The 24616-nt window shown below is 41.3% G+C and overlaps 1 protein-coding gene across 1 annotated transcript in view; it reads right to left on the bottom strand.

Annotated features, from left to right (window-relative positions):
* The window catches only part of PPP1R16B (protein phosphatase 1 regulatory subunit 16B), a 135726-nt gene extending 112235 nt beyond the window's left edge, over positions 1 to 23491 (bottom strand). Inside the window, exon 1 of the mRNA XM_060772236.2 lies at positions 23251 to 23491. The gene's annotated coding sequence lies outside the window, so the exon portion shown is untranslated. The remainder of the gene's footprint in view (positions 1 to 23250) is intronic.
* Positions 23492 to 24616: the final 1125 nt, after the last annotated feature.

Genomic DNA, 24616 nt, shown 5'->3' with positions numbered 1-24616 from the left:
CCTTCCTAAACTGCAAATCCCAGGATTCAACAGGATTTAAAATGGGATACCAACTCTTTAACAATGTAGTGTTCATCTTGACCACGGATGAACCACATGGTCTTTCCAATGTTTCTGGACTATAGCTCCAAACATTCCTCCCTTTTGACTTTGTTAGCCAGGACTAGGATTGCCTGTCTATGAACTCCCCAGGGCCAGAGGGTTCAAGTCAAAACTTTGAGACCTAGGAATGGATCCTGCTGGTGCCATCAAATACTGACACAAGCTTGCCATTCAAACACCCACATACATACCATATTTTCCTGTTTAGAAATTCAGATAAAAATCCTAATTAAAGAGATTGCTCCCAGATCAAGCTGAAATAATAATTCCTTCTCACCTATTCTGCTTCAGCAAACAAGCAATTATGCATTGCAAATTATAACATGATGCTGCTCTCCAAGGCGAGCAAGAGGTTTGCAAATAATCCTGTCCTCTTTCCTGGAAATGGGCCCCTCAAAACTGGAAAACTTACACCCTTGTCTGGAGATGATCGATTAAGACACAAGGCTCAAGGCCAGCACTTAAGATTTGGCATTCTTAACTAGGACTGGGGGAACTGCATTTCAACAACTTCTAGGAGGGTGCTTGTTGTCTAGTCTTGGTTTTGATCAGCATGACAAACAGTAAGTGTGTGAATACTTGATGGATCCTCTAGTCTTAATAACTTTCAATGACTGGTGGTCAGTAGGCCTAATGGATGCCACCTGCTCCATCAATCCTGAAAGTAGTCCATTATAGAGGCATGGAGCGTTGACCTCCACTTTTCCTTCTTTTGTCAGAGTGTCCTGCCCAGCATAAATCAAGAGAGCTGACCAAGATTCCAGGATAACTCCCCAAATGGCCCAACAGGACTGGCAGCAACCCTGCTCAAAGGTGTGAAAGACAGAAAAATTGTCTCCAGGTGCAAGCAAGAAGTTACAGTTTGATCTCCCACTGAACTCCCTGTCAAGGAAGGAAGGCATGTTTCTGTCAATAAGCAATGATAGATTGAGAGAAGATTGGTGTGTGCACATACTAAATGGAATGGATCTGACTGCATGAATGCACAAGCAATCACCTGGAAAGAATACAGAACAGCAAGCGGCCTAATTGGGGAAGACAGATTTCAAGAAAGATTGCAATAAACCTCTTTATGGTTCCCTAAAGGGCGATCCAGCTGGCAAGTCAGTCTCAGAAGTATAACTTAACGAAACTGCTTAGCTAGAAGTGAACCAGCAGCTCCTTTCCTGTCCTAGGAATGCTTCCTGTCCTCAGTTTTTCCTAATGTCACATAAATAATGGACAGAATGTCGAGGCACCTGCACCTTTGAATATTTTTAATTTCCAGCATTAAAATGGAAATCAGACTATGTTTGCATATGTGAATGTAGCTGCATACACATGAACAAGAACACACTGTCCATGGTACTATATCATGTACAAGAATATAGTTCCTACTTCAGGGAGTCTGCAGTCCAAAAGTTGACACATGGGGAGACAACAGATGTAAGCAAGGGCAGATAAGAGAAAGGTATTCATAGATTTCAATTACATGTACAAAGGCAGGGATGATCAACTGAAATGGCTCCAGGTAGTTTAGAGCAAAAAAGGTTCCAGGGTCTGCATGAACTTTGAAAATGTATGATGTTTCTTACTTAAAGTAGAAGTCAGACTACCATAAATTACCTAAAAAGAGAATTGAAATTGTCAAAAAGGCCACTTTTGATTTCCAAAAACAGTGTTGTTTGATGTTATTGCAGAATTATAGAGATGTAACTTGTTTAAAAGATTGTTTCTCATTAACTAGGAGGTGTAGTTTGAGAGGTGAAGGGGCACAAAGCAACCTCAAAACTTCATGGAAATATAGAATGCTCAATGTTTAGCCCACTCTTAGCTATAACGTTGCTTAGTTATATAATGCTCTGGAGCCCTTGGGATAATGACACGATCATAGTAATTATGGGTTTATGATGTGAGTGGGCAAATGAGTATTCAGGGACCACCTTGGCCCCCACTGAGACTTTAGAACAGGTATGGGCAAACTTTGGCCTTCTGGGTGTTTTGGACTTCAACTCCCACACTTCCTAACAGCCTTGTGGGCCGAAGTTTGCCCAAGTCTACTTTAGAGGGATGCATCCAATGGCACATCACACTGCACAAAAAATCAAAATGCCCTCAAATTCCCATGAGTGGTATGGGGGCTGGGGCTGGGGCAGTGTGGGTGGGCATGTTTTGCCTTTCCTGAGCTATTTCAGATTCAGAAAACACCTTCTTTAATAACCAAAATAACAAAAAAGAGGGGGAAAGAGGGGGAAAGCCTCCTCTTGGTCCTAAAACAGCTGAATGAGAAGCCAAATTTGATGCTCTCTATGCTTTCTAGAAAGTGTTGGGGGGTTAATTCAGTACCTGGAGAATTAAATACACAATAGGCAGAATTAAATACACATTCAGTCCCAAGGAGAATTGGGACTCAAAATGGGAATTTTTGATAATTAGAATAAAAAAAGAAAAAGAAAATATAAACAATTTAATCATACCATCTTCATCAGGGGTCCACAAACTTTTTAAACAGAGGGCCAGGTCACAGTCCCTCAAACTGTTGGAGGGCCGGATTATAATTTGAAAAAAAAAAAACATGAATTCCTATGCACACTGCACATATCTTATTTGTAGTGTAAAAAACACGTTAAAAAATACAATAATTAAAATGAGGAACAATGTTAACAAATATAAACTTGTTAGTATTTCAATGGGAAATGTGGGCCTACTTTTGGCTGATGAGATAGGATTGTTGTTGTTGTTATGTTCTTTCAAGTCATTTCAGACTTAGGTTGCCCCTGAGCGAGGGCCGGGTAAATGACCTTGGAGGGCCGCATCCGGCCCCCGGGCCTTAGTTTGAGGACCCCTGATCTTCATGGTTAATCAATTCAAATAACACTCAAATTGGTGGTTCAACTTTTCCTGGAGGGTGGGGAGTGAGGGGGGAAGGAGGGAGAGGAGAAAAACTGATGGACACATGTGGTAGATAAGTGTGGAAATGGTAAGGTTAAGAAAATAGGATATATCAAATCAAGAGAGAATTTAAGTGAAATATCATTGTTTGTTCTATTTAACCTCACCGGATTGTTATTGAATTTTCTATCAATCTACTTGTGTTCACAATTTTAAAATATTTTTAAAAATTCAGAACTTGGTCAAACCTGGAAGCCACAAAAACAGGCTGGTTGGTGCATGTGGCCTGTGGTCATCACTCTTCCCACCCCTTGTTTTGTGATGAATGTAAGTGGTCTCTACCATTCTCATTTGTCCAAAAATGTATCTGTTAAGATAGACATCACAAGAGTAAAACTATATGCTAATGTCATGAGTGCAATTAACTGGGACGTCTTTTTGTATATTAATCAAACCTGGGCAGTGTTACAGCTTTATTGGATAGAGAAGAGAAACTTAACTACCATTCACTCCTAGGCCATGATTCTGACAAAAAAAAAACCTTCTCTGTATATGCTATTTTCATTTCATGAGAAATTTGCAATGGTACCAAGGAAGCTTTTTTTGCAATGCAACCAGCAGCTTCGTATGGCTAGGTTTTAAGGGAAATTATGGCAAGTGGAGGAAGAGTCAAATCCAGTCTTGTAATGTATTACACAGAGTCCCTAGCTAGGCTATGGGACTTTGGGAACTACAGCACAAATATTTTCAAGCTCTCAGAAAAAGCAAAATTGCACATGTTTTCTCACCAACAATAATACAACACAAAACATATGGATTTTGCTACAGTCAAGGAATAAAAACCCAATTTGACCTTTAACATACAATGTTCTCTTTTCCTGCTATAATGGACCACTCCAGTTTTGACTGCTCTGGGAAAATCTTTTGTTTCACCTATCACACTCTCCTTCTTTGAGCAAATGGAAGCTTACTTTCATAGATTCCTTTCTACTGTGATTATAAATAGGTTCTACTCCCACCATTTCTTCGATCCCCCAATCAAGCAAAGCTTTAACAAAAACACTTGTCCTGTGAAAACAACAAACAAACCTACAAAAACAAAACAGTTCCATGGTACCAATACATTTATCATGGAGCGAGCTTTCACAGACTACAGTCCACTCCATCAGCTGCATGGCAGGTTATCTATCAATTTAGACATATATCAGGTATTTGCATTTGAGGATAGGACTGAGAATAAAGGGAAATCAAATGCAGAAAGTGCTGAATGTGACAAATGTATTATACACACTGGCAAGTCACAAAACTGTATATGATAACACAAAGATCCCAGCACTAAGTACCAGTAAGCCAGTTAGCACATGGAATGGGGTAAGAAACCATTATCCCATGTCAGACCTCTAATGCAGACCACAACTTAATTCATCATCTTCACCTCAATATTTCAGAACAAAAGCAAAATGTGGCATGGAACCTCTCCCTATAGAAATAACAAATTTCTGATACCTGACTGAAAAACTAAATTTGAGCTATGGCCAGGATTAGAGGGAGAGACACAGTCATGAATACAGAACACGGACACTTCCACTATTTGTATCCTCCTTCAACCCTATAATTTCTACAGCTAGAAAAATGCAACACTTTTCAAAAGGAAGCTCCAGAAAGCCACAAGATGACAGAAAGATTAATGAATGTGATTAATGAATGAGGAAATGTATTTACTCTATCTAGGCTAGACAGCAGATGATCAAGAATGCATAAAATCATCTGAATGAGGCCTATTAAAAACAAAATAAAACCATGGCAAACAACAAACCAAGGCATTACTCAAACTATTTCAGTGAATTGACATAAGTAGTCACTGACAGGAACATTTGGATTAGAACGATGTATTCATTTTTCTCAGCTATTAAAAATAAGATAAAAGTATGAAGTCAAACGGACTCTGCCATTATTCAAAATAAACAAATTGGAGTGTTGGGATATAATAGATGATTGGCCTTCTAATGCAGCAGTAAAAAAAAGGTGAAGATTGGCAGAGCACATAAGGCTGGCTGAAGGGTTAGGATGGGATAGAAGTGTTATTCTACTGGTTGAAACAAGCTCTGTTTTCAGAAAATATATCCACTGGATATACATTAACATTCTTCCCACTGAAGAATGTAAATCAACAGTGACAAACAGCAGCTATCTGGGGTTTCAAGTTAGATAACTTCCCACTCAAACCTGGAGATAGCAGGGCCTGAACCTGGGACCTTCTGCATATAAAATGTAGCCAGTGCATCTCTTATCCATTCAGGTGGACTCTCTATTAACCCACCAGACACAACCTTCTACTCCAGTGGATCTCAACTTGTGGGTCTCCAGATGTTTTGACCTTCAACTCCCAGAATTCCTAACAGGTTGTAAACGAGCTGGGATTTCTGGGAGTTGTAGGCCAAAACTCTTGGGAGCCCACAAGTTGAGAACAACTGCTCTACTCCTACATCTGAATTTATGTAACCTGAATAGATGTAACTTGGCTACAGCTGTGTTGGGATTTGAACTGGATCCTTGCTGGTTCACAGCTCCGTCTCTTGGCAACTATGCCACAATAGTTCTTAGCATACAGTACTTTACACAAGTAATAGATTTGCTAAAATTAATCAAAGTGTACTAAAATGAGTCATGAAATCACACCTGAGTTTCCAGGGAGCAGAGCCTATGTACTCTTTTGATTAATCAGGATTGCCTAACCTGCAAAATCTGAAATCCAATTATGTTTTATTCCAATAATGAAAAATATGCAGAACTTTCAAAAGCAGGTTTTGCCTGTCCTGTCTTACAGTCTCTACCCCCACACCTCTAATATCAGAAATGACAATAATTTTAAAATCAGGGTGGGTGGGGAGACATTACAGGATCCAGGAAGGACATTTTGTCTCTTACCTAAAGATGGCCATTCTTAAACAAAATAACTCTAGGCACAGATACCAACATAGAAACAGTGGGACGAGAACTCAGCAGGAGTTCAGTTCTGTCTCCTGTGGCCTGAAAAAGGACAAAGCTTTGCATGTGAGTATATATTTTTTAATCATGCCACATGTTTTAATTGGCTTGGCAATGCAAACAGCCATACGACTGAGAAACTTACAAGCTTCCTGGTCATCAACTGAGCTGCTCAAGTTTTGCAGACCCAAGGCTGTAGCTTCCTTCCATCCAGACAAAAGGGTTGTCCTCTTTCCCGAACAACTTCTACTTCACCATTCATTATCATCTTTTCCATCATCTTATGAGATTCCCAATTACAACAACCTCAGCTTAGTTACAACTCACAAATGTTTATAGTACAATAAATATACTTGACTTTTGGTTGCTTTTTTCAGCAGACTACAGCTATCTCTCTGGAAACTATCATGTGCGGTGTTAGTTAGCCTTTTTCTTCATACGTTTTATACTTCTGACATATTCAATGACAGAATGCCTTTGCAATGTGGATAGATTAGCTCAAGCATTGTTCAGAAAATATCTCTTGCTAGGAAAAGCTATTAGCTTTCCTCCATAAAGCACCTTCAGTCACTGAGGTTACATCATATCTAAGCTCCAAGTTCTATTTGAGAACCTATGAAAGGATGGAAAATTGTCCATCATTTTGTTTCTCATTATCTTGTGATTAACACAGGGAAGGTGCTGCTTCGTGTTTCTCCCTCAGGCACCAGAATACCTTTGGCAATCTCCTCTCATCCGCTTTAACAAAGAAAACCTCCTACCACATCTCCCTTTGCCAAGGTCGCACCTGACATGGGCTAGTGTCCTTTCATGCATAATAAATCACCCTGGCATTTCTTTTGCTGCATATTTGTGAACATGCCCACACATCAGTTGGATTGTTTCTTCAAATAGATTGTCTATAATTATTACCTACCTTGACAGGCATACAGCACAACTGCAGGCAAAGGAGAATGACCACAGTTTGAATAACAAAGAGATATCAAAGAAAAATCCATGTTAATCTGCTTGGGCATCAAAGGACATAGACAAATCCAGTCACATCTGATGGAATGGACTAGGGTCTATGAAAGATTATGCTAGAGATGTCTGCTTCCTAGTTAGTTTAAAGATTCCTCTTAGTCATTTTCAGCAAGTCACCCCTCACCCCTTGAGGCATTCTGAATTATATTGGTGAAGGATTTGCCCAGCATTGTGAAACTTGTGGCCCTCCAGATATTGTTGGGCCATAACTTTCATCATATTTGCACTGATTATATTTACTGGGGCTGATGGGAATTGCACGTAGAGGGTGATAAATTGCTCTAGAAGGAAACATTTTTCCTGTTTTTTTCTCTGTCAACAATCTTCATTACTTTCATCTGACAACCACGTTGTGGTGTCTTTTTAAACACAATGAATTTTCTATTGTGTTGAGATTTGTGAGCGCTGTCAAGAAAGTGCAACAAAACAAAACTTGCTAGGTAACAGATTAACCCAAATTTTACTTTAACTGAATGTTCAAAAGTGTTATCAGGTTCTCTTTAATACTGTCTGTCAAATGCTTATAACCTGTTATTGTAATCCTGTTTGCTTATGTTTAGGTTATTTATATTGTGTTTAAATGTAATTGCAAACAGAACTAGGACACTTACTATTGACGGCACGGCAAGACCCCTCCCCCCAGCAAAATCTTCCTTCAGACCATGGCAGGAGATTCAAACCTCGCTGACCAGGAGCCCAGAGTCCCGATGGCTTGCCAGAAGAAGACTTGCAGCAGCCACCAGCTCCAGAGGATATACTGTCAACAAGCCACCTTTCATGAATTACAAAAAAATCTTTACTAAACGGACACCCTGGTGTCCTTTTGCCCCCATATTTGCTTCTTCACTGTAGCCTTTATTGTCTCCTTTTTGCTTTCCTTTTTACTTTCATAATCTGACCCAGTTACCGTGCAGCCCCTCAGTCCTGAGCAGGGATTCTCTCCCTTCTCTTTCCTGTTTCCACTGCCCCTTTTGACATGCTCCCAACCCTGGGTCAACTCCCAAAGACCCCGGCATCCGGAACCAGGTGCCTCTGGTATCCGCAGATTAGGTGATGCCAGGATCCCTGATGTGTGTGTGTGTTGTAATATTTTATGTTATATGATTTTATAAATATATCTTTGGAGCCAGAAAGCCTTAATGACCTTTCACCGACACTCTTTGACCTGAAGTTCCTCTTGTGTCTTCTTGGTATACACTTTAACAAAGGACTCAAGAACCCATCATCTTCAGAATCAAACTTTTTCTATTCATTCCAGGTTGAATCCACTGCACAAAGAATGACCAGCCCCTGAATTGGGCTAACCTTCTTTTGTGTGACCATATGGACATAAAGGACTCATAATCACCTGGCACCCTTCCTGAGTTTGGAAGGTCCTGTCAATATTTTCCCCGAATGCCATTTCCTCTTTCCCAGGAATGGATTCCTTAACCCAATAATTCTGGACAATATGCTGTCATGGCCAACAATAGACATAGGCACCATGGGTGCCAAACTCACTTGGTGGGTCACTCATTACACAATGACCAAAGCTATAACCCTCAGCAACCTGATGGCCCCGCTTCGTTAGTCTCAAAGTTGAGACACTGTAATCCATTCATAAAATTATATCCTCCTTTGTTTTTCCTGACCATCCTGCCTGCCATTGAAGAGCTGAAATCTGCATCAGAGGTAGGGAAAACTCTCTGATTGGCTGCTCTGATTGGCTGCTCTACATGGAGGGAATCCTCCCAGCTGCTTGTAATGTATAGCCAGCACTTTTACTTTTCTATTTTTGGTTAATACAGGCCACAAAGTGAACCCCAATCATTATATAGAGAGCTATGGAATGATTATTCAGAGAATTGCAAACAACCATTAGTAAGCTGTGATGGAAAAGAGCACTGGGAATCTCCACAATTGTTGGTTGTGTTTGATATGTAATGAGTTGGTTTGATGTACTTGTAAATGTTTAATGTTATCCAGCCAATGAAATTTTTAACATTCAATTAAAATACTATATTAATAGATATATCTTTTTTTTCTTTTTTTGCTACAGATGAAAGACAGGGATATACTCCTCTATTCCTCTTTTTGGTCTGCAATCTTTTCCTAGGCCTGATACTATACATAATTCCTGCTCACTGACAAACCGAGCTACATATGGTTGACTGGTAGCTTCCAACAGCTCACAGGCCTTTTGATAAAGAAGACTACCCTGTACTGATTTCTTGCATGATACAAAAAGAACTCTAAACAGACGCTACAAACAAGAATGGAGTAATTTGAAAATCTTTATAAAATTCACAAAAATACTTATAGGGTACAGAAAGAAACATGTAGCACAGTCCTAAGCCTGTTAACTTAAGGTGCATCTGCACTGTAGAATTAATGCAGTTTGACACTGCTGTAACTGCCATGGCTGAATGCTATGGAATCACGGGAGTTATAGTTTGTTGAGGCACCATCATTCTTTGGTAGAGGAAGCTAAAGATCTTGTAAAACTACAGTTTCAATGATTCCATAACACTGAGCCCTGAGAATTAAAATGGTAACAAACTACATTAATGTTGTAGCATAGATGCACCCTTTGAAGAAAAGCCTAACTATAATGGCCAGAATCCTATGGAGTTTAACAGTTGAGTAGCTGGCCAGTTGCACAAGCTGTTGAACTAAAACTAGCTTACACAGGGCTAGTTCTGAGATCTCCAAGCCTTCCCCAGGTTACAAAGTTGGCCAAATTGTATCCAGAAAGACATATGGGGACAGAGGAGCCATTTATTTACTGGTCTACTCTAGTCAGGCCTAACAATAGGATTTAGTCCACAGATACAACCAACACAGCAAGCAAGTCTTATTTATAGCTGAAGGAACCCCCAGTGGCGCAATGGGTTAACTTACTACTTCTTCTTAGGCAATCCTTCGTAGTCCGAGGATGATGGTCCTCCAAGTGTAGTGTCCTGGTGGTGGTTCCGTAGGTGACTGTGGAGCCCTATTCTTGATCTGCATTTTCTCCCACAGTGAGGACATCAGTTACCAGGTAGAAGGCGGTCCCGGTCAGGGTTGGCTTGACGCGCCTACCTCTTGGCACATTTCTCTCTTTCGCCCTCCATTCGTGCCTCTTCAAATTCTACAGCACTGCTGGTCACAGCTGACCTCCAACTGGAGCGCTCAAGGGCCAGGGCTTCCCAGTTCTCAGTGTCTATGCCAGAGTTTTTAAGGTTGGCTTTGAGCCCATCTTTAAAACCATTGTCCCAGCAGGACTGAAGACCGACAGGTTCACAGGTTCAAATCTGGAGAGCGCAAATGAGCTCCCTTTGTCAGCTCTGGCTCCCCATGCGGGGGCATGAGAGAAGCCTCCCACAAGGATGGCAAAATATCAAAACATCCAGGCATCCTCTGGGCAACGTCCTTGCAGATGGCCAATTCTCTCACACCAGAAACAACTTGCAGTTTCTCAAGTCGCTGCTGACACGACAAAAAAAATTATAGGAGAGAGTTGTATCATAGAACCGTCACAGTGAGTACAATGGACATGGATGAATGCAGAGAGAGATGACACATGTGACACAGATTTGCAGTCAGTGGAAATGAGGTTCTGTGTCTCTTCTCTAAAATGATACCCCTATGTATGTTTTCCATATGGGTATCATTTTATCCATGTGTAAAACAATTGTATATTTTACTGTGCCTTTATTGCTAACCTGCAGAACAACCTCTTATGACACAGATCACTAACGAGATGTGTTTATCCCAGAAGAAAACAGCTCCTGCCTGAAAATGTTCTTTCCTGTAAAATGTCAGCGTGAGGGGGGAGGCAGGGGGGAAGCATACCTATTTGGTTATGCAGATGCAGTTGGATAACAAATTAATTTCTGTGGATGCATGCAGAGGATCCTCTGGGGAATTAAAATCAGCAAGTGGTCTTCAACAAATTACCTTCCACCGCTCAGGGATTTTCACTATCAGAGGGAGAGAGACATAATCAGTAACTTGCAGATCAAAGGTTTTCCTGTCCCTGGGATAATGCTATGACAGGTCTCTGTTGGAAGCCAAAAACATGAAAAAGAGTGCAGTGGGGCAAAGCCAAAGTATCTTAAGCCTTGCCATAAGGCATGCTCCTTGTTGGGCAAATGAAAATCCAGAAATTACATAGCAATGGGAGAGAATGTGAACACTCCATATATTTTGGGATTCAACTTCCAAACACATCCACTATAAGAGATTGTGGAAGTTGTATTTCCAAATATCTAGAGGGACAAGGGTTATCTAATTCCTGCTTGATGACTTTGGATTGTGACTATTTGGGAGGCTTTTCCCCCTACTACAATTGGCTCTATGGGGAATTGACTATTTGAGGACCAGATTAATATTTTAGCTCTTGAAGTTTCTATTTTCTCCATCATTACCCTATGGTTAAGGTCTGCCAGAAGCTGATCACAGAATCACACTGGAGAACTTACAGATTCCTAATAGAATATTTCCATAGACATCTGTAGGTTCCCCAGCATGATTCTAAGGTCAACATCCTGTGGAAGTCGACCATAATGTCATGCTGCATGAAATACTGATTCCAAGGAAGTTGCTCTTTGAAGTAAAAAAAAAAAGGAAGTAGTTTTTAATTAACAGTTTTTCAAATTTTATGGAGTCCTGGTCCCAGTGAATGTGGAGGGCTGACTGTGTATGTGTTTAATAAGCGTTTTCATTAATATGTATGTTCCTATGCATTACAAACTTGGAGAAAAATATGGATAAGAATGTTATGAAGTTCCATGATAACAAGCCCTGGGGATATTTTAGGAAAATGTAAAACAATCTACAATAAAAAACCCTAAAATCACAGCTACGCAGGTTGATAGGAACACAGCGATGTAATTCATCAAAACTCCTGCCAACAAAATGGGTTCTTTTAATGCCACCATTTATCTAGCTGATCAAATTGGATCTCAATGGAAATGAGGTTCAGTCAAGTTCTAGTGGCACAAAGTAAATTTATAGACCAATACAGTTTGACTTCCAAAGAAGTTAATGCACAGAGAACAATTCTGCAGTGTTTTTGTTTGCTGGTATACAACCAGGGAGAACCGATCACGACTAAGAATAACAAATCATCATTGAGATGTAAATAACAGAAATAGCGTGACAAGCATCACAGCCAAACATTAGCGCAAGTAAACCATAAACACTGGCATTCAAAGAGCATGGAACAGCTTTGTAACTGACAGAGTGATTTGAGGCATTAACTAAAAACACAGGGCTGTTTCTTTTACAAGCAGAAGTATATTGCACGTGATACAGCAGGAAAAGAAAGAGGAGGAGGACACACTCGCAGATACCAAGATAAAGCTGGTACCATGAACACAAGAGAATACACAAGAGTTTCTGAATAAGGAAGGCTTGTTTGAAAGGAACCAGCTGGATACAGATTATAAAGGATAGCAAATCCTTTATAATTTTCAGTGCTGGTTTACAAGTCTAGATCCCAGAGTTCAAATCCCCACCCAAACATGGAAACACACTGGGTGACCTTGGACAAGTCACACTCTCTCAGCCTCAGTGGAAGACAATGGCATGTGCATGCACACACGCACGCACAAATAAATCTTGCCAGGAAAACCCAGTGATAGAGTCAGCATAAGTCAGAAATGGCTTGAAGGCACACAACAACCACAACAACAACAACAACAGCACATTATCAATTTATAGACTTTTTTTACCACAATTCTTATTCAGAGCAGGCAAGGTGAGAAGGCTGCCTCAGGCAGCAGATTGCTGGGTATTTTCAAAAATGATTGCCTATTCATTTTTTATAGTATTTGCACTGTTAGGCACATGGAGGTGCATATAGGTGAGATTTTCAACCTCAGGTGCTCACACAAATGGTTTTTTTTTAATTGTGTCAGGAGCGACTTGAGAATATACTGAAAATAGCTTCTGGTGTGAGAGAAATGGCCGTCCTGATGTGTTACCATCCTGTGGGAGGCTTCTCTCATGTCCTCACATGGGAAGCTGGGACTGACACACGGGAGCTCACCCTGTCTCTTGGATTCAAACCACCAACCTTCACGTCAGCAGTTCAGCCAGCACAAGGGTTAACCCATTGCACCACTATGGCTCCCCCACATAACTGGGTGATCTTTTGGTACTATGTGCTGTAACTTAGAAGCACGAGTCCACAAACTAAGGCCTACAGGTTGGTTACAGCCCTCCAAGGTCATTTACCTGACCACCACCCTAAGCCTTAGACCTAACAACAACAATCCTAATTAACTTGACTATCTCATCAGCCAAAAGTAAGCCCAAGCTTCCCACTGAAATACTGGTAAGTTTAGGTTGGTTAAAATTGTTCTTCATGTATAATATTATATTGTTCTTTCATGGTTTTTTGCACTACAAATAAGATATGTTCAATGTCCATAGGAATTCATTCATGCTTTTTTCAAACTGTAATCTGGCTCTCCAACAGTCTGAGAGGCCATGAACTGACCCAGGGCTTAAAAAGTTTGAGAATCCAGCACTAAGTGTTCTTTGCCAGTCCTAATGACTGTCAAGTTTTATTTTGGGTTCTTTTTAATACGCATATGCCCCATTTAAAACTGATAGCTGTTCATCTTTAACACCATTCAATAATAACACTTTTTTCATAAATTAAATCATCCAATAGGAATGATAATTAAATTCATCTAGTCAGGTTGAACAGGATACGACTTGTAGGCTACACACAGCTACCACGAGCTTCCACGACCTCTGGGCTGACACTACGAAACACCTATGGCCAAAAAAAGAGAAGCAGAACAAAAATGCTCTGACCTGATGATCTTGTAACGATGTATCTACAGACATCGCATTAACTGCAATGGTTCAATGCTATGGATTACTGGGATCTGTAGTTTGGCAAGGAATCAGCCCTCTGTGGCAGAGAAGGTTAAAGACCTTGTAAAACCACAACTCCCATGAATCCATAAAATTGGGCCATGGCAGTTAGATTGGTGTCATTCTATAGTGTTGATGGACCCTAAAATTGATTATTCTTTTCTAAGCTTGAGCTAATCAAACAAGCCCTTGTACGAAATCATATAAACTCACTTCTTCCTCAGTTGTTACCATTTTAGAGCATAGAACAGGGGAGATGGAAAAGAGTCAAGAACAAATCCTCTTTCTAAAGTTCGGGCTGAGAGGGTTGCTACTGCATAGGCAAAACTGCAAACCTCTACACACTGGGCTGGGAAGAATCTCAGGCCCCATCTACACTCCAATATAATCTAGTTTCTGAATCCATATTATATGCCTTGAACTACATTATACGGCAGTGTAGACTCATATAGTCCAGTTCAAAGCAGATAATCTGGATTCAGAAACTGGATTATATGGCAGTATAGATCCAGCCTCAGATTTGATACAAAGCAGTTTTACAGGAAAAATATAAATTAAGGAGAAAATAATCCCAAAATAGTCAAATAAGGACCAAGCATTCTCTTTAGAGACATTAAATACTGACTGATAACTGGGAGACTGAAATGGAGAACTGGAGCAGGGAGGGAGATAGAGTTGCTGGAAACCTGAACAAGGAAGGTTTTCTCACCACAATATTTTGCTGCAGATTTCACCTAATTAAATTTCCTTAGTAGCCTGTCCATTCATTAAACATAACCTTTTAACCACTTATCCATCCTGCTACTTATTTTACCTGGTATGCTGTGAATTCCTGCTTGTCATTTGGAAGGCTAGTAGAGATGACCAAGCTGCTTACAGTTGAGTCAAAGAACTCACTAAAGAGCAGTTAGGTGGTCTATACAGGTGGGCCATGATTTCAAAACAGAGAAATGAAATCCAGGAAATTAATGGCCACTGTATTTAGCTTGTCTGAGGATGTGGGCAGGAGGAACACAGGTAAACAACAGACAGATAAGAGTAGTACTTGTTAGGTCCAACATTGTTAGGTCTTTCTTCCTTGGGAAATACAACACTGGATACTTGTAAACTCCACATGATGAGCCTGGAAATTCAAGTAACAGCCTCTACTAATCCCTTCTATTTCACCAGCTTCTTATCATGTAAATTTTATTCTGACCATTGTTATTAATATAGTCATAACCTTGAGACTTCGAAGCACTTTGGACATTATTAAAATTCCAGCAAATGGATTGCAAGTGCTTTGTGCTGTCAAGTGCTTACTCTTCTACTGTAATGCCTGAAGTGGGCCCACAGTATCTGCTGGATATCTGGTAGAGTTTGGTTCCAGGCCTTCTGTGGATACCAAAATCCAAGTCACTTTATATACAAAGGTAAAATATAAAATGGTAAACAACACAATGATTTGCTCTTTGGATTCTGTGGGTGCAGAATCTGTGGATACAAAGGGTCAGTTGTGTGTCTGAGGGAATTATATGGTATTTAATTCGGAGTATCTGGATGTCCTCACAGTGAGCTACTTCTTGGAAGATTACAGTTCAAGGTGCTCTGGTTTATGGGGGAGAATAGAGCAGCTACGCATAGCTCTATCATGATTTGGCCAAGCAGCTTTTCAGAGGCTGTACTTCCATGTTCCAGCTTTAAAACTTCCTTTTCCAAGTTCTGGAGTAGAAAAGGCAGGCTGGCAAAGGATTATGCACCCCTTTGCCTATCTCTTCTCATCTAGTCTTCCCTTCACTTTGCATTTTTTTTCCCTTTTATATTCCAATCTGCAGGAAATCATTGCATATGTTAGCCTTTTCACCATTTCTTCTATCCAGTGCTAGCAGGCAGTGGGCTCATATCACTGAGAGTATCTTTGTAATCATAAAGGTAACTGTCTTGGATGTTAAAAAAATCAAGAACCAACTTCAGTTTTCTAGGTAGATGAATTTTGATATCCAAAAGCAGAGAACCAAGTTACATGAAAGTATGCATATGTTGTTGTTTTTTGTTTTTGCTTTTACAAATTCCTATGCATATGTTGTCAGAGTTAAGTCACTATAGCCTTCAGAAGTCTCTCACAACACAATCCTGTTCAGATTAACTTGGAACTTGGTACCACTTGGAACTCACCACTTGGAAGTGAGTTCAATACAGCTAAGTATGCCTACATAAGATTGCAGTTTTAACCTGGAACACATTACTAGTAAATGCTGATGTGCTATAATAGGCAAGATGTTTTCAATCAAGCAGACATTCAAAGTAAATAATATTCTATACATTCTTACTACAAATAATATATTTTTCAAAATGACAAGGCACCTGTGAAAACAGTCTGAAGGGTTGCCTTGGCTCCAACCATCTGCTGAGCTGCATTAGTTTGAAATATGGGTCTTCCAATCAAACGTGGAATGTTTGGCACCTACAGACAGTCAGGCATCTGGAGGCTTTTATCTGACTTTGCACGCAGCAGACATCCATGTTCTGGTCTCTCTCAAAGCCCACACGCACAGCTGAAGTTTGAACATCTTCCTGCTTCTGGAAATTCCCCTTTGGACATTCCATGGCATTTGCAATTCTTCTCTTACTGGCACTTCTAATGTTATTTCATTTTGAAAAGGCCATGATGGGTATATCATTCATGGTTCCTGAAAATGTTGTTCACAACCTTAGTTTAAATTGGTATTGATTCTTAAAGTATTCAAACCTTCCTCCTTCTTGCACCTCCTCCTCCCTATTGATAGTCAATTCATTTAGTGGATTATCAAAAGAAAGTATAATGGATTTTGTAAACCCCGAGGTTTGCAGAAGCACTATTCTCTATGGAGAGTATGAAACACAAGCCAGACGACCATAATTTTTTCTCAGTGAGCACTAAATGTACATATTAAACACAAAATGCTAACAGTGTCTATTGAGGGGTGAAGAACAACATGGGGATGCAATGGAGGGTCCTAGAAAGAGTGCTTAGCTGGTTTGTTGTTGTTGTTGTTGTTGTCGTCGTCGTCGTCATTGTTGTGTGCCTTGAAGCCATTTCTCACTTATGATCAAGTGAACTATCATGGGGTTTTCTTGCCAGAATTTGTTCAATGGAGGTTTGCTCTTGCCTCTCCTGATGCTGATAGAGTGTAATTTCCTCAAGGTCACCCAGTGGGTTTCCATGACTCAGCTGGGAGTCCAACTCTGTCTCCCAATATAGTTGCCCAACATTTAAGCCACTACACCACACTGTCTGGCAAAAAAATATGAACTGGAACACTATTGTTTTTAGTTACTGCCAATCAAGGTGAATTCCCTAACTGGGCTTAACTGGGCATGGCTGACATAAAGTGGCATCCTATGTTCGACAGCACACCATAGGACAATCATTTCCAATCACCCTAGCCTACCTTACTGAGTTATTATGAGGATGAAAGCTAGGGAATAACCATTTTTGATACTTGGAATTATACTGAGTAAATGCAAGCTTTGAACCATCAATGGCACTCTCCAAACGCATCTCCCCTTATGAACCAACTAGAGCTTTATGATCTGCTGGGGAGGCCTTGCTCTCAGTCTCACCCCCTTTGCAAGTGTGATTGGTGAGGATGAGAAAGGCTAAATACCTGGCTCTGTTCGAAGGCATTTGGAGAATAAGATATTACAGAATTTGACACAGTCTGAATAAGGATTATGAACAAGGATTATGGATAAATGGAATTATGCACTTTATATGTTTTAATCTGTTCATTGTTATATGTGTTTTATTTGCTCAAGTGTTTAAATTGTTTTAGTTGATAGGGAATGTTTCATTGTCATGTTTTATGGGCCATTGAATTTTGCTGGAGTTGTAAGCCACCTTGAGTGCCTTGCGGGGTGAGAAAGGTGGGGTATAAATTAAGTAAAGTAAAGTAAAGTAAATAAATATTGACTACAAACAACAAGTGTTTTGTACATACTGAGCAGTTGAATTAGACTGGTCTAGTCTATGCAGTCATTAGCGAGTAACTATAATGACTTCTTTATTTTTATTTATTTTTAGACGTGGTTCCCACCGAAACCAGTTAGGACTGGATGGGATATCAATGCCAGTTCATTAAATTTTATGAGGGAAAATAATACATTTATTATTTCAAGGTGGGTAACTATGTGACTTCCTTGTGGCATCTCAAAAATTAACAAGTTTTAATATTTCGTGGACTGCTGCCCACTTCATCAGATGCCCTGTTATTATGTAATCAGAGATGGTATAAGGGAACCCATTTCAGTATGATCACCTCTTATGTAGTAAAGATGTTCATGTAGTAAAGATGTTCATATTAGACAAGAAAACCTGAAGTCCTACATTTTTCATTCTCTCCTCCAAATTAGACTTTTATATTGACCTTGAGAGACTCAGTAGAAGACTGCAGTGGAGCAGTCGATCAGGTCCAGATGTTCCAACCTTCTTTCAAACAGTGTATTTTAGTTTTGCTTTTTAATGTTTATATTTGGCTTAACTACAGGGTGACCCTTCTACTACATTCAAGGCAGAGGAACAGTCAAAATAAAGCCCCTGAAAGCCACAATACAGAAGGAAGCAGCCACCCCTCATGAAAAAAAAATTCAATTGTGATAATGGAAATTGTGTTTAACAGTAACTCAGAAGCCATTTGTGTAATGGAAGAAAATGCCCTCTGATACCAAAGCAGTATACCAGGATTAACACACTGCTTTATCCTCCTTGATGTAGGAGGGCTAAACTAGATTATCCAAGGGGCTCTTTATAACAACTTTATCTATCACTAAAATACCCTGGAGGTCAAGGATACAACCCATTCCAGTTAAACTCACCGGCTGCGATACTTATGAGAGATAATGACAACACAGAAATTACTAATTACACTCCTGAACACACAAATTAAACATATCGCCCTTCTGGTGTTTTGGATAACAATTCCCATCACTACCAACTTTAAAGCAGAATGGTGAAAGGAGTCCAAAACATTTTAAAACAATTAGACTGGAACATAAGATAATAATTCCTGTATATGATAGACAAAGATTTAGCACAGACATTTAACACCTAGAAGTGAAAGATACACTTTATATTAAGATACTTTAGTCATATTGTTCCATCTCTCATAATTTTTTGTATTTATCACTTTTTCACCCACCAAAGCACCAAAGTTAACACACAATAGATAAGAAAAACACTTTTAAAATGTCAATTAATGAAAAAACATTTGACATTATTTTAAAGCTCTAAAAGAGTTTTTAAAACATGCATAATGGACACTTTAAGATTTGAAAGCTAACTAATATTGCACAAAATTTCACTGCCCAACAGAAATGCAGAAAGCTCTGTGATGTGTATCTACCAGCCTAACCTCTTGTGGTGATAAGACAGGACCAGAGTTTAACAAGTTATAGAGTTGGACTAAAATTAACGAAGTAAAATTTAATAGGGAGAAATGTAAGATACGACACTTGAAATGCAGAAATACAGAATTTGTGACACCTGGTTTGACAACACCAAATGTGAAAGGGATCTAGGAATCTTAGTAGATAAGTTGAGCATGAGCCAATGGTCTGATTCAGTAGTTCAAAAAGCCAATGTGATTGTACACTGCATCTAGATCAGTGGTTCTCAACCAGTGGGTCCCCTGGTGTTTTGGCCTACAACTTCCAGAAATCCCAGCTGATTTACCAGCTGTTAAGATTTCTGGGAGCTGAAGGCCAAAACATCTTGGGACCCTCAAATTGAGAACCACTGATCTAGATCAAAGGAAGCCATATTACCATTCTATTCTGTGTTGGTCAGACCTCACCTGGAATATTGTGTCCAGTTCTGGCCACCACAATTCAAAAAGGATACTGATGAAATAAAACATGTCCAGAGGAGTGTGGCCAAAATGGTAAAAGATCTGAAAACCATGATCTATGAGAAACGGCTTAGGGAACTCTGTATTTTAGCCTGGAGAAAGTTTAGAGGTAGCATGATAGCCATGTGTAAATATTTGGAAGAACGTCATATTGAACATAGAACCAGCTTGTTCAGTCACTGCATTTTGTACTAGCTTTAGCTTCTGAACACTTTTGAAGGACAGCTCCATGTTTACCATGTTACAGTAGTCAAATTGGGGCAGAGTGGTAATAAAGCATGATCCACTATGGTCAAATCCCAAGTACAGCTTAAGTACCAACCAAAGCTGGGCTAAGTCACTCTTCTATATATTTTGGCACCTAGTGGAAATATAGATTCTACCAAGAATTTTCATTTTTTTTATAGTTCGAAAGAAAAGGTTCTGGCCTTCGAGGTTGTAAAGGAACACAGCAGAGAGTCTTTTTAGAGAACTTAGTGTATGTGGTAGATTCAGGATAATATTTGCTCCCATACATACATTTAATTAACTTTATGCATCTGGGTGATCACAAACCCCACTTTGTGTAGGGGCCCAAATGACAGACAGGAGAATTAAACCCACTTGGGCCTGGGACTGATGTCCACATGGCATCCTATCTCAAAAGGCCAACAATGAGCTCCACAATGAGCAAAAAGCCCCACATCCATAATTATCCTTCCGTGCTTGACTTGGAGACAGGAAGACAAGACATATGTCTCTCTCTTGCCATACTTCTGATTCCCAAATATATCTTGCTCTCATTGCCAGAAAAACAAGAAGACACCTCCAAAATTACCCCCTCAGTAAAATGAGCATGTTATTATAATATGCTTAACATTTCATGTCATTTCAAAAGGCAGTAGTGACTTTTCAAAAATGCCCCATTCTTGGGTCTAAATCTATGGGTCATTCCCAACTAGAGTAAATTCACTGAACTGATGGCACTTTACATCAGCATTGTCTTGCTAAAGTTTCATTAATTGAATTTTAGTTGGTACTTGCAGTGATAAAGAATTATTATAACTGTTTAAGCAGTGTCACTTTGAAATATTCAATTTCACATTTAACAAAATGGGATTAAGAGTTCCATTTATCTCTCCATCACAGTTCTTTCCACTTATCCAGATATGCATCCATCTTCGCCTTCTCTACAGATGATCTCAGCAATTCCTGTATCTTAGAAAGCCATTCGAGTACCCCACTGGCTTTCTAAAATGGATTGGGGGGTGGGGGGAGCACATCACCTTCTACCTTGCACACCATTTTACTTCTTAACATGATTTCCAGCTCTCTGGCATTAAGAGGAGGAGGTGGACGTGGTGGTAACATGAAATGGAATAGCTGTAAAACAGCAGAAGGATGTCAGGAAATAACTGATATTTATGCATCAGAGGTATGCAGGAGAGCCTCAACAGCAGCACCGAACAAGATAAGAGCTGGGTGAGCAGGAGGATTGACATGGCACCTGCCCACAGTCTGGAGATTAGCTAACCACCCATGTCATGGAGACTCCCACAAGTTGCCAGAGAGACATGCATACAAATGCTGCACACAGACACATATATGCTGCAGAGAAGTATGAAAAGATGAGATCTCTTTATCGTGGGACAACCCTGCTAAAGGCACAACAAAAGCATTGTCTTATGGTCCATGCAACATACAAGTGGTGGGGAACTTCCTCAATTTATTACACAGACTTCCTGTACCACATGTGTCGAAGTCAAGGCCTGCAGCTCAAATCCAGCCCACCATGTCATTTTATGTGGCCCTCCAGTGATTGAAGTTGTCATTCATAAAAAAAAAAAACTGGGGACCCAAACTGGAAAAAAAGCTAAAGAGCACCAAACACTATGTAAAACTAAAATTGGCCCTCTGCATTCACAGATTCTCCATCTATAGATTCAACAGCACTTTGAAGACAACCATAAGACTGATGCGGTCCGCGATGAAAATGAATTTGACGGACATCCCTGTTCTATAACACTGCAAGCTAAAAATGTACACACAGTGGCCACAGTAAGACACAGTGCAAGTTTTTTTACAATTTGGGTGCTGTGAGTTTTCCGGGATGTATGACCATGTTCCAGAAGCATTCTCTCCTGACGCTTCTGGAATATAGCCATACTGTCCATGAAACTCACAGCAATCCAGTGATTCTGGTCATGAAAGCCTTTGACAACACATTTTTACATCTAAAAGAAGAAGCTAGAAGAAGCTAGTGAAGTTTTGAAAGCCAACACAATATATTGTGCACTCGGAGGTTGTCCAGATAAAGGTAGCACAACAGGATAGATTTTGTTAGTTTTTGTCTCCCTTCAATTTCAGAACTACTTTGGCTTTTGCCCTGAACTCACAAGACAGATTTTGATTGAGACAAGATTCAGCCTCCTCCTCTTTTAGAACACTGAGGTCAGGGTGACAACACTTGAGAAGCCAACCAGAAAGGAGGGCAAAGAAGTGCTTCGAACCATGCGCAGAGCTGGCCTTGCTTCCTCTCTTCCTCACACATATTGCTTCCTGGAGGCCAGAAAGAAACCAAAGAAGTCAAGAAGTCTCACACATACAGATTCCTCTCTAGAGTAGGCATGGGCCAACTTATTCCCTCCAGGTGTTTTGGACTTCAACTGCCACAATTCCTAACAGTCTCAGGCCCCTTCCTTTCCCCCCTCTGTTGCTGTTCCCTCCAGGTGTTTTGGACTACAACTCCCACAATTCCTAACAGCCTTCCTCTACCTCCTCAGCCACTGTTCCCTCCAGGTGTTTTGGACTTCAACTCCCACAATTCCTAACAGCTTTAGGCCCCTTCCTTTCCCCCCTCAGCCGCTTATGCGGCTGAGAGGGGAAAGGAAAGGGCCTGAGGCTGTTAAGAATTGTGGGAGTTGAAGTCCAAAACACCTGGAGGGAACAAGTTCGCCCATGCCTGCTCTAGAGACTACAAATCAACCATATGCAGAGTGCACCCACCACTTCCTCCCTTTTCTCAACATTGCTTCGTGGGGACTACAAAGGAGGATAAGGAGGGCAAGCCACAAACCTCCCACGTGTCCACATGACATATGAGCAGCACCGGAGGCGCATTCACAACCAGAAAAAGAGAAATGCCAAAGTCAAGACATGCAGCCAGGACACCCCCCCCACCCCCCCACCCCCCCAGCGCCTTGCAATTAAAGCCTTGCCTCCCCAAACTTCTGCATTAAGTTTTCTCCACTCTGGAGAGAAAGCGACTGGCTGGCGAGTAAAGAAACGCGGGCCCAGAAGGAAGATCATGATGGTAATGAAGATGGTAATAATGATAACCCTAATGACATGGTCTAGTGGAGAAGGTTGAGCCTCCAGGTCAGGAGCAGCCAGCCACCCAACCGGCTTGCTCAGCACAGCCTTCCACCTGTCTCCGGGCTGCCTCAATCCTTCATCGGCGGCACCTGAAGCAAGGGGCCCAGTGCAGGGGGGCAGATGCGCGAGAGGCGTCCACACGCCACCCACCCACCCTCCCGCTCCCTCCGCTTGGCGCAGCGGCTCTGCCACTCACGGGAAGGCGACGCGCCAGAAGCAGCAGCAGCAAAGCCGAGAGCCAGCTCGCCCCAGCTCTGCAGCAGCCAGAACCAGATCTGCCCTGAAGTCTTCCTCTCTTCCTTCCTCCAGCCTTCAGGAGACCCCGTTGGCTTGCGGGCTGCTCGGCTGACTAACCCCGGCTGGGAAAGAGGCAAGCGAGGAGCCGAGGCGGAGGAGAAACCGGCCCTGGGCTTCCCGAGGCTCCTCCTGGGCCCCTCCTCCGAGGCGGAGTCAGGAAGGATGAAGGGGTGCCGAGGCTCCGCGGGAAGGCCAGGGCAAGGAGCTCGGAGGTGGATTCTCATTGCAGCAGGCATGTAGCCAGGGGTGGGCTTGGGGGGCTCCAGCTCCTCATGCGGGGACATGAGAGAAGCCTCCCACAAGGATGATAAAAAACATCAAAATCATCTGGGCGTCCCCTGGGCAACGTCCTTGCAGACGGCCAATTCTCTCACACCAGAAGCGACTTGCAGTTTCTCAAGTCACTCCTGACACGACAAAAAAAACAAACAAAAAAAAACCCGAACTTCTCATGGTGGTCCGTGAGAAGGCCTTACTGGTACATTATTTAAACTGTTGTGTTTATTCATATCATGATCTGATCACCATGCTCAATATATCCCATATGCATGGGGGTATTGGGGTAACGATACAAAAGGTTTCTAAGGTAGACCCTCTTTCACTCAGACTCAGCCCCCCCCCCCCCCCCCCAAAATTAAAATCCTGGCTACAAGCCTGCATTGCAGGAAGAGAGATCCTACCTAACCATTAAGAAGGACTCCCTAACTCAGCTTTTCTCAACCTGGGAGTCGGGATCCCTGGGGAGGGGTCACGAGTGGGTGTCGGGGGCGGGGGTCGCCAAAGACATGAGAAAACACAGTATTTTCTGTTCATCATGGGGGTTCTGTGTAGGAAGTTTGGCCCAATTCTATCATTTGTGAGATTCAGAATGTTCTTTGATTGTAGGTGAACTATAAATCCCAACAACTACAACTGCCCCGGGTAGCGCAGTGGGTAAAAGTGCTGAGCTTGTTGACCAAAAGGTCGCAGGTTCGAATCCAAGGAGTGGCGTGAGCTTCCACTCTCAGCCCCAGTTTCTGCCAACCTAACAGTTCGAAAACATGCAAATATGAGTAGATCAATAGGTACCGCTCCAGTGGGAAGGTAACGGTGTTCCATGCAGTCATGCCGGCCACATGACCTTGGAGGTCTACGGACAATGCAGGCTCTGGCTTAGAAATGGAGATGAGCACCACACCCCAGAGTCAAACACATCATGGGTAAACCTTTACCTTTACCTAGAACTCCCAAATGTCAAGGTCTGTTTTCCCCAAACTCCACCACAT

This window comes from Anolis sagrei, chromosome 4 (genome assembly GCF_037176765.1).
Source record: "Anolis sagrei isolate rAnoSag1 chromosome 4, rAnoSag1.mat, whole genome shotgun sequence".
Taxonomy (NCBI): domain Eukaryota; kingdom Metazoa; phylum Chordata; class Lepidosauria; order Squamata; family Dactyloidae; genus Anolis; species Anolis sagrei.
Note: the sequence above shows the minus strand (reverse complement) of the source record. Positions and strands in the feature narration are given on the sequence as shown.